Raw genomic sequence first — 11,688 nt, 5'->3', positions numbered from 1 at the left:
AGGTTGAGCATCAGAGTGGGACTTTGGCTGTTAGCTGCGGCCAACCCACCCTAGACATTTTGCCCAGGATGGTATCAAGTGTCAGAAAAGAAAGCAAGGGAAGCTGAACTCTAACAGCTCCCTCTGCATGTAGCTGAGCCACATGGATGACAAGGAGGGAGCCACCCAAACTGAATGTTTGGCTGACATCAAAAACTTGATACATCTCCACAGTGACAGAAATACTTTGGTGCGGACTCTTGGTGAAACAGATCCACACACAGGTCATCCCAACACTGCAACCTCCTCTGAAACACCAGCCACCCCAAAAGAGCTTCTGTGCAGTGACACTGAGGAGAAGTTCTGCATGTTTGGAGGGAAGCAAGGCAGGGTCAAACTGCATCCTTTTCCTCCTTGTTCATTCCTAACAAGTGTAGCAGAACACGCCGTGTATGGTTTCTTTCTCAGCATGCAGCTAAGGGGACGTGGGCTAAGTCTTCACTCACACACTGAATTCTTAGAACACGCTGCCACATTGCTGGTCCGGGCCAAGAAACACTCCTCCACATCATTCTTGGCCCCTGTTCAGGCATTAACATACCACTCCCAAGAGGCAGACTGCATATTTTGGCAGGTAAGGGTGTTTAATGGTATGGACATAGCCCATTTCATGCCAGTCAATCTCTGTGTCGGTGACTGACCCTGGGTGCTGAATTTGCTAGCAATGACACACCCACGTTGTCTTCAAGAGCTACTGCAAGTGAACATGCAGGTATTCACATTTACAAAGTTAATAAAGATAGCTACACCCTCATCTGGCATTAACCAACATATTTAGCTGAAGATAACGTTGCTTTAGACCTGCTTATTTTGGGCTCTGGTGGAAATACTCTAGCCCTTCAAAGATCCAGTCCCATAAATCAGTGCCAATGTTGAAGCACTAATTTTTAATTTTAAAGTTCAGAAGGCTAATGGAAAAAAAACCTTCATGCTTTTTTTTTTTTTTTTTTTTTTTTTTGAATAAGTGTCATAATTTTAGTCTGTTCCCTAATTTTTTTTCGGTCTTGACCAAAATATTGAAGTGCCTAGGCAGGGCAGTACAGCCCATGGGGAATGCCCTGGGAGTCTGGCCTTCAGAGCTGTGCTCCAAGAAGTTCCTGTCACTCCCTAAAAGCCCTTCCAGAAGGCTTTCACTCTGTTATAAGGTAGCATTGAAGGGGCAATCATTAACCCTCAGTCAAATAAGGCAAAGAATTTCTTGGAACTAACCTTATCTCTGAAATTTTAATGTTCTTGCACAAAAAATATTTTCCATTTTTCTAAGAGCCACATGCTGTTTCTTATTGTCAACCTCAATGAGTCATTTAATTATCAACTTAAAAGCTGTTGCTTTACTTTCAAAGTAAAAAATTGATTTATTATAATTATGCTGAGTGAGAATTAATGCCTATATTTGTGGTATATAATTTTACATGTTGACTTGCAATGCCTTGAGACCTTGAGAAAGACCATATGTGCTTGCATAAAGAGGCACTCCTGGCACGGGTACAATTTAAACAAACGGTGCATGCAAATAAGTAATTGTAAGTAATCAAAAGAGAGTTCTCCGCTAATAGGAGCTAATATTTATTATTATTGTTCCTATCACTGTTCCTGCAGCCAGAAATTACAAAACTGAATTTCCTGATTTGACTTATTCATGAATAAATAAAAAGAACCCAAACGTCTTTTTTTCTTTTCCTCTTTTTTTTTTTTCTAAATGAATAAATTCAAGTTTGTTCCCATCTTCCATATTTCTTCTCCCAACTGAGCAGCTTAGCGTACTACCAGTGGAATGCAACAGATTGTGAAGGAGTCAAGGAGACATTTGAAAATAGATTTGTTCAGCCATACCCGGCAAACAGCACATCTGTTATTGACAGAGTGAAAATAGAGCCTGCAAGGAGTTAGTGCTAAATATAATTCAGCCTCAGGAACAGCATTCTTGCCTAGATTTTATTTTATTTATTTATTTACTTATTTTGCTTAGGTAAAATTATCTCCACTTCAATACAGCTTCCAAAAGTGGATACAGAAGGCCTGTTTTTAAGGTCCCTAGGCAATGAAAGACACCATTCAAAATCATATATTACAAGCTCTTTCCACATCATCTTTGTGACACCTCCACAACTGTGAAAAATCTTCATTGGAAGAACGGAGACATCGCAATGAGAACAGCTCAAACTGTTGGGTCATTGAGGTTATCAAGTCTCCATGGACATGCCTTATTTTTTCACCTGGGAGCGTTCCATTAGAAGAACTTGAGCATTTTAGCACTTCTCTGATCTTTAGAGAGTCCAGCTTTCTGTGCAGCGTGGGTGGAAATAATTCTGATACAATCTGGGAATTGATGGACCCCTTCCATATGCATCCAGGAAATCTCTTGAAAGAGATGCAGCAATCTTGGGAAACAGCAGAACAGAATTAGGTGAGCCATAAAGCATTAATTCGACCCCTGGGATGTAGTCCAAATTCATCTCACCTAACCTGAGCTATCTAAAAGTTTCTCTCCAGCCTTGTATAGCCTTCTCTGCACCTTCTAAAACTGATGAGGAGGATGGACATGTCCAGATGGGGTGACAGAAGCCCACAGCGGGATAAGAAATTAGCTTAGATTAGACACCAGATTCAGTACAGATCAAAAAAAAAAAAAAAAAAAAAAAAGACACACATGGAGTTTTGTCTTGCACATTTCCATTACTGGAGCTGCTGGTCTTTCTGAAGGAAGAAGGCACTGCCTCAGGCGTTGGATGTTTAGTGACATACAGCAGCCATCACAGTTTGTTACCAGTTGCTGATGGCAGCAGGATGCTGCTCCCCACCGAATTTCAAGTGTCCAGTCACAACCAATGCCTTAGTAAACATCTCTGAGAGACTTAACATGATCAACCTGTTGGGAATGTCTTGTCCTCCCACAAAACCATGTATGAATGGGTAGGTGCCCACACAGCTCTCTGAAACAGGTAGCTCTGATTCTGCAGATGAGACAGAAGACTTAAATTGCCTGCCAGGCACTTTTGAGGAGCATCACGTTCTCCACAGTGCTGGCCAAGTCAAGATCTCCAGGCCTGTTAAGAACTAGAAGGCTTTTTTATTATTATTTAAAAAAAAAAAAAAAAAAAAAAAAAAAGATTTCTTTAGAATGTAAATGAATTGAAACTGCAGCTGGCCTTCAAAGAGAAAGCAGGGTAATTACATTGCTACAAGGCAGTAGTTGAATTACTGGTGTAAAGGAGTACTTGCACATGTAACTATCCCAAAGGTAATGTCATTATCAGGTTATATATGCTACAGTTGCTATTGCTTCCCAGGCTTGCTGCATTCTCCTTTTATAAAAATAGTCTTGTGTTCCTGCTTTCACTGAGTTATTTACAGCAGGATTTTTAGACACTCCAGAAATGCATCACCTGCAAGGCTAAATCCAGGTCTGAGGGCTAAGGGATGGAGAAAGAAGCCTTCCAGAGCAAAGCTATCCCCTTACCTTGTGATCCCAAACTCTTCTCCCCTCCCCACAGCTGAATTTAATTCAGACATTTAAAACTGATATTGTGAGGTCTTTCCCAGCTTTAGCAGCCTTTGGTCTTAGCAGATGAACAGAATCATGTTCCTGCCATCTCTCTGGTACAGCATTTCCAGTCTTGGATGCATTACCATCAAGTAAAAAAAAAAACAAAAAAAAAAAAAAAAAAAAAAAAAACTGCATGCTTTCTTCTGTAATGCATTCACACAGGTAATAATTCTTTCTCCTGTTATTTATCAGATTTTTTTATAATACATTTAGGGTTACAGCTATGGGAAATGCTTAAAAATATTTACATAGACCAGGAAGTATTAGGGAAAAAGGGGGTAGAACGTCAGTTTTTCTCCTTTTGGCCATGTATTGCAATCTCCTGAGTTTCTGCTGACTGCTATATTTTACTTTCTGAATGACAAAAATCACAACAAATCTCAGAAAAGAGCTATGGTATCTGCACAAATAAAACAAAACAGAGAGCAAGATACCCTCTGAGCAGATTTTAAACTTTTTCTGCTATACTTTTTAATGTCCCATGTAGTTTGACTTTCCCGATCAATAAAAATCGTTCTGCTCTCCGTTCTGTTTCTCCAAGAAATATCTCATGTAAGTGTTCACCGTGAACTCAAGCAGACAAAAAGTGAAGACATCTCAGGTCAGGTCCTTTGGGGCACAGTTTTGTGATATGAACAACGTGAATCAAAGGCTCATCACTGCTGAAGGGTGGAAAGCTTTTTTTTTTTCTTCCTCTGCTTGCCTTCTGCTTTGTTCCTTCCCTTTCCTCTGCCTCCCCTCCTCAATGGCGCAGCCCTGCTCCCTGCCTTGCTGCAGCTCTGGGGCTCATCGCAGTGTCAGGTTTTGGTGGCTTGTTTCCATGTCTATAAACTGGGAGATAAGCTACTATCACGAGAATGATTTTATTCTGAGTTGGACAATACTGTATCACTTACTTTATCTGTCACACCGTACTCAGTGCTGCACGTTAGGTAGGCAAATCAATCTGTCATCTTGAAATGTCTACTGCTTTATTTAATTTGCGTTCTGCTTAAATGTCATGTTGCTCTGGGTGCTTTCAGTGCATACTTCAGTGCCTGCTTCAGAGCAGGGCTCACTCCACTGATAGGACCCTGCCCACTTCACCAGGGCAACTAAATCAGGAGCAAGGCTTCCTTTGCTAAAAATATAATCAACAGGGGGAAAACCAGGCATATTCAAGGGGTGATTCAACTCACATACTGTCTGACTTGTCCTGCAAATACGGTGCTTCCTCTTTTGCCATAGCAGGAACCTGCACCAGCAGCACTCCTCTGAGACATCTCCATCGATCTCCAAAGCTCAGCAGAATGAATCTCAGCACGTACCTGAGGTGGGTAAAGGATGTTACTGCCTCTAGAAGTGAAGAGCTTGCAAGGTTGAAGATGCTTTTCTAACAGTGCGTGATTGTCATTGTTTTATTTTATTTTTAACTTGGAGCAGAGTTGGTTTAATTCCTGCCCAGGGAAGTTTTGTGTGCACTAAGGGACATGGTTTAGTGACGGGACTCGGTAGGTCAGCTTGATTGTTTCAAAGGTCTTTTCCAACCAAAATGATTCTGTGATTATCCAACAGCACCCCAAAGCAGGCAACCTGATTTTGCCACGGCTGTGTTGGGGCTACCAACCTTTTCCCTGAAGGGTTCGTGTTTCAGTTTCTGAATAACTTTTTGAAGAGGAATACATTTCAAATGTCTGGAACAGGAGAGCAATTGTATTAATAACGGAAGAGGATAAAGGAAGTAATCTTCACAAGATCAGAATGCTGCCTTTCAAGTGTTTTGATGGAGCATGGATTTCAGGCTAGTTGACACTGCTCACAAAAACACTATCTAGATCCTCATATTCAGAGAATATTCAAGGATTTTATTGGGAATACCTTGCAACACTGTTTAGCTGCATCTGCCAAGTCTAGAGATGATAGAGCAGATGCAGAGATATGAGTCACTAAGTCCAGAGGGTATGTGGTAGGTGACACGCGAAGCTCTGATAGCTGCTCCTGCACTGCGGATGAACTCTGAGTCACGAGCAGGTCAAATGTTGTGTCCCCACACAGCCTATGACATCTCGTTGGTGGTTGGGATTGCAGGCAAAGTTGTGGTTTTAAGTGCAAATGCAAACCTTTTTCCCAAAACAGAAAGGCAACTGCCAGCAAGTTGGAGGTTTTTGCTTTTCTTTCATTTTTCAAGCTGTGAACACCAATTTGTGTATGTTTGTTTTTTAAAGACCACTGTGAGGACAAGCAGAACTGGAACTGAAAGACATATCATCTCCCACGCTGGCCAGGGTGACCAGAAATCATCCAGGCATGCCAGTACAGAAATAGCTCCTTGTTAATCAAGCACGTGCATTTCCTGAAAGCTTCTGGGCCTAAAACAGGCTGGAAAGCATCACTGTGTGTTGCTGCTGAACACCCTGACTGCTTCCAAGGCAGGAAGAGCCATGTGGAAGAGGTACTGGCCAGAGCAAGAGCTGCCTGCCAATCAGCATCTAATTATGCTTAATGGAGGCCAACAATGCTGTCTCCAATTACATTTACCTGGGAGGTACCACGTGCCCCTTTTTTGTCTTGGATGCAGAAAGGCAACAGGTGAAACAGTTGTTTTCCTTCTTTGTTGCAAGGATCCTCTGCTGTGTAAGTGTTGTCTAAGGAACTGTCCTTTCTTTGAGCAATTAAAGCACCTTTGCTGGTAGGAGTATGTGGGTAGCTGTGCCGAGCTCGGCAGTGCCTCCTGTCCAACTTCCAAAGAACTTTTTCTGAGCAGTCAAAACAAGGCCAGTGCCACAACTACTCTCCCACAGAAATGCTCTGTTCCTGAACAGCCACTTTTAGCAGGATTTCTGCAGCCACTAAGAGGATGCAGAGCCAGACAAGTGATTAGCAATTACACCAACAGCAATTGCCTTTTTTTGATAAAACAGCCCTGGGCCATGAGAATTGTGAATTCTTAAGTTCTGGAGGATGTCAGCCCAAACTTATTCAGGGAAATAAAGTGATAGCTATTAAGAAAGAGTACTCGATGGTCTGCTGTTTATAGCAAAGGAGCAGAGCATGAGCAAGGAAATATTTCCCTTACTGAGTGCAAGAAGCAAATGCCTAGAAAGTGAAACAGTCAGGGTTCAGTCCCTACTCCAGGAGCTTTAAAATAGCTCTGAGGAGGTGGAGGAAAAAAAAAAGGAGGGAAGAAAAAAAAAAAAAAGAAAAACAGAGCAGCTTGAACAGGAGAAACATAGTCCAGATCAGCCTGTAGCTCAGGCACTGGATCACTGGATCAGTTCCCTTCTCAAAGGCAGTCAGATTTCCGATTTCCTTCCTTTCGTGAACTAATGCCATTACGAGAACTGATATATGTATAAGGGACAGCACTATCACTTCTCCCACCTTGTGACTCATAACCTTTGATTGTATCAAACCTCTTCAGAAACAAATCAGGACAAGACTATAATCTACTTTCATGTTTTGTTTCAATAAAAATAAATGAATGTCTGTCCATGCTGGACAAACCTTTGCATGCAGTCTAGTTCTTTCATCTCACAGAGGGTAGAAGTTGAAAAACAGAGATGAAGGCAGCAAGGATAGTTTCTGTAAGGGAATAATGAACAGATGAGAACTCTTCAACCTGGAAAAAGGCAAATGAGGAAGGCTACAGACAATGAATGGTGTTGAAAAGGTGATGAGGTAATGATTATTCACTGCATCGCACCACACAAAAACTACAGGGCACCCACTGAAATTACCAGGTGCCAAATTAATGGGAGAGAGCAGGTATTTCTTTGCATAGTGCATAATTATATTGTCACAGGCTGCTGTGCAGACCAAAAGTGTAGATAAACTCAAAAAGTCATTACAGAAATTCAGGGAGGGCTAGTCCACTGGTTAAAAAAATATAAAAGAAAAGAAAAAATAAGAAAATTCAGTCTCAATGCAACCTCTGGCTCGGGAAAGCAGTGATGGATAGATCACTGTTGACATACTCTCCCTTGTGCTTTCTCTGAGCATTACTGCTGAAGTGCCATTGTCACTGCGACAGACAAGCTACTGGGCTAACCTCTGTACAGCAATGTTAAGGTTCTTAGTCTGATGCTAATTGTCTTTTATTTTTTGGCTGAGAAAACAGGGTATTCACACAACTCACAACACAGGTATAGGATAGAAAGACACAGGCACCATGCCCACTCTCCCATGTCACTGTTGGATAAACACTTTAATTCAGATATTTTGATTATACATGCACTACAACTATACCTATACATGCAAAAGCACTGCATTATAGTCTACAAAGCTACCATGATACAATATTTGTATTTGAAAAATGAATATACTAAAGCAATTGCCTCACCTCAAACAGAGCAGTAATACTTCACACTTTCTCCTGCTAGGCTATATTTAGCTTTCCATCGTTGTGCTACTTTTTCTATGCCATTTTCTATAACTTTATATTGCCCCCAATATGTCCTTGTTTGAGAATTCAGCCTCACAGAGAGGCACAGCAGCTGTTTCTGACACATTAAGGAGCAAACTAAAAAGTTTGTTTATTCAAGGATAAACACTGCGGTTCCTTTGCATAACATCCTTGTCTGTCTTTGCATGAAATTTGATCAGTTCCCTAGTACTGCCCAGTACCATACTACCCAGCGAGGGCTTCCACCGGAAAACTAATGTTTAAAACCACCTATGGGAACATCTCAAACTTGTTTGACATCTCTGCTACTGGAGAAGTAAGTCATAAGCTGGGGTAGGTAATGTGGAGAACTGGCCTAGTTCTTGTAGGAATTCCTTTTCCTCTTCATGAAGGATCACTTCTTAGCTAATCCTCAAAATGGCTCAATTTTACCCTCCTGGACATTATAGCTTCTCAGGCTGTCTACTACTGGAGCTGTTGCTGAATATCAATGCCCTGGTGCAGCAACCCCTGATCCTCCAAACACTTGGTGATGCAGAGGCAGCACTGACATTTTTGCAGAAGGGAGACCCACTACAGTGACCTATGCCAAAAGAAACCCCTTACTCCTGTAAGAAAGTTTGACATCTGATAGCACAAGTTATGAGGAAACAAAGTGCATTTCAGTTAACTTTGGGGCTTCTTGTACAGTTCTCCTTAACCTAGTGAACTGTGGGAGATTTCTTACGTTGTGTGCACTAAGTCCAGACTGCCTCCTATGGCAAAAGCACTGAAATTGCTTCTGAGACAAAGGCTTCTTAAAAGGGCCTGCCTTTTTTTGCTGAGGACTCAGATTCTTGGACCTCTGAAAATCTGGACCACTCTATCTCCATCAGACAACCAAAATGAAGGTAAAAAGGGTTTAGTCACATGAGAAAAACTAAGCCAGCTAGAGCATCACAAAACTACTTCTGATAGCCAGAAAAATATTAGTAGGCTGGAGATGTACATCACATGCTTGTGATATTTCTGTCCAGATATACTGAGGAAAAAATAACAAACAAATAGCAAGATGGCACGCATCAATTTAATTAGAGTGACTAATAGGCTCAGTTTGAAACAAGCATTAAATATGGGAAAGCCTATCCATTTAGGAAACAAAATTTCCTTCAAAAATTTTTGAGGAAAATAAATACTTGCTTGACATCACTGTCTTCTGGAAAGCCATGCAAGTCATAGGAAATCTTGTTTAACACTCTTGCAAGCATTAGGTCTCATTCAGTACCTAAAGAAAGTGGCAAACTTTTAACCTTTTAACTCTTTTTCTTCTTTTCTTCTTTCTTTCCTTCTTTCTCTCTTTTCTTCTTTCTTTCGAGATTTTCACGTGATGTCTGTCAGTGGCCTAATATAAAAATGGTCTGAACTGTGGGAGTAGGACTAAAAGGACAAATGGGAAGCATGCATTTCCTGAGAGGGAAATGCGGCTGGAGGCAGCGGGTGCTTGGCTGAGTTCCCCAGGAGCAGAGGGTTCCCAGTGGATTTGCTTACCTGGAGATCGCAGTGGTCATCCAGACCAGGAGAGAGGTGGTAACCTGTTGCTGAGTCAACTTTCAAACAGCAACACAAATTAAGATCTTGTGAGCATACATGCCCTGGGGCAGCAGTTTCCTACCACCCACAAACAAGCAGATGACCTTTCTCAGGCTGATTTTTGTATTTGGCAGGAAGCTGCTCCCCTGTTTGTCCCCAAAACACATCTGGTTATTTGGGGAGTGTGACAGCATCTTTGCATTGGATACATTCAGAGGACACTATGAATTTATTCATTTATCAATCCTAACCAATTCTGGATTGAAAATCAGAAAATCGGGTCAGCTGCGAAACAGTGCTACATTTCACATCTGGAATGTGTGTTGCAGCTGCGCTTCAGTCTCGAGGTAATTATTTTGATCCCAAATCCAGTTGCTGTAAATAAATCTAATTAATTAGAATGTTTTTCCTTTGCCTTCACAGAAAAAGCTCAGTATTTCAGAAGAACCACAACCATCACAAGTGGGTCTTTGCTTCCATTCTGTTCAGTTGTCCTCATTTATAAGAAATGTTCTTCATCTAAGCCTCCATCTACTTCCCTCCCACACAAACCCAGTTTTATCTTAGATTTCTGACATTAAATCACTCCTATCAGAAAAGCTGCGTCAGTTCCCTGAAGCCTTAGCTTAATGCTAAAAAAATAATAATAAATAATAATAATAAAATTACTAAATTTTGAAACATTTATATACTATTTCCCTCCAGATTCTCCTTTTGACCTTGGTCACAAAAGCAAGCCAGTGCTAGTTTCTGTCCTATTGCACTCATTCAAACTGCTTTGGGGTTCATTCTGGTTTTGCTGTTTTCTCTAATGAGTAGCACACAGACTGTATAAATATTTTAAAAATGAATAGAATAAACTGTGCATACTCTCCAAACTCCCCTGGCTAGAATTCCCCTCCAGCAGAGACAGCAGAAATGCTGCAAGCAGATAAATATTACTGATGGCCGCCCTCATAAACAAGTGGATCAATTAGCTTCATTCTTTCCCCAGAAATGTTTCTCTCTCCTGCCAAACTGAAAAGCAGGCAAACTAAGGCTGCATTGCTTGAGTGAAATAAAAAATCCCAAGTTACTTAAAGTTTCTGTGGTGCCAGGTACGTCACGCTCAGGTCAGTAAGTTAAAAACGCTTTTGCACTGCAGCCAGTGACCGCCTTCCAGAAAAATAAAATTTGGTGGTGCCGAGAGATTTCGAGGCGATCGCACCATGTGCTTGTCCAGCATCCATCCATGCCAGTAACTCGTTTGTCACAGTATTTGCAGGAAGCCCAGGCGTGGGGCCAGAGGAGTTTGTTGGAGCAGAGCATGGAGCCCGAAGGCGAGCCCTGCTGCGCTGCTCCTGGGGTCAGGCGCTGAAGGAGGAAACCCGGCGTGTGGGAACACGCTCCAGCACGCTCAGAAGCCTTTCCATGTTCAGCACTAAAAATTCCGTGTTTATAAATAAAAGCACAGAGCCCCCCTCGGCCGGGTTTGAGGTGGCGGCGGAGGGAAACCCGTGCCCCGCTCGGGCCCGGCGGCGCAGCCATGGCGGCGCCAGCGGCCGACGGCTTTCGTGGGCTCCGAGGGCCCCCTAGCGGCTCCCGGCCTCCACACCGCCTGGTTTCGCCCCAAAATCGCCTCCTGGTGCTCCTTGCCCCGGTGAAGGGCCCTGAGGGGAGGCTGGTGGCAGCCGAGGCCGGGAGGAAGGCAGGAGAGGTGTCACGCACGGTGGGGCAGGCAGAGGATGGAAAACAAGTCTGTGGTGCACCCCCCTTGGGCTGAGCAGCCCCGCACTTCCTGACCCCAAATCAGACGATTGGGTAACAACAATGAAGATTTATAGTGAAAGGTCAGGGTTTCCAGTTCCCACAATTCCTCTAATTAGCTGGAGCCTCTCAGAGCAGGCTGCTTTGACCTTTTGTGTCCCCTCTTGCTCCAGCGCATGCAGAGGAAGCGCCTAAAATACATCGAGGCATTCATCGGCACGCCGAGCCGTGGGTCAGGAAGGGCTGCAGCTCTCAGAAACCCCCTTGAGCTGCTGTTAGGAAACAGCCAAGCGCTATTTAATGAGGATGTGGCATGATTAGGATTTCTCCAGTGACGCTCTCTGCAAGCCTGCCCGTCTCCCTTCACCACCGGGATGCTCCCTTCCAGGCCAGGATGCTGCTAAAA

The 11,688-nt window shown here is 42.8% G+C and overlaps 1 long non-coding RNA gene across 1 annotated transcript; it reads left to right on the top strand.

Moving 5' to 3' along the window:
- Positions 1-4,125: 4,125 nt before the first annotated feature.
- On the top strand, positions 4,126-8,132 carry LOC119715631 (uncharacterized). The gene is made up of 3 exons (XR_005262887.2): positions 4,126-4,187; positions 4,817-4,898; positions 5,791-8,132. It is a non-coding gene; the product is annotated as an uncharacterized lncRNA (long non-coding RNA).
- Positions 8,133-11,688: the final 3,556 nt, after the last annotated feature.

The sequence above is a fragment of the Anas platyrhynchos genome, chromosome 1 (genome assembly GCF_047663525.1).
Source record: "Anas platyrhynchos isolate ZD024472 breed Pekin duck chromosome 1, IASCAAS_PekinDuck_T2T, whole genome shotgun sequence".
In the NCBI taxonomy this organism is placed as follows: domain Eukaryota; kingdom Metazoa; phylum Chordata; class Aves; order Anseriformes; family Anatidae; genus Anas; species Anas platyrhynchos.
The sequence above is the reverse complement of the archived record's forward strand: the minus strand, read 5'-3'. Positions and strand labels throughout refer to the sequence as shown.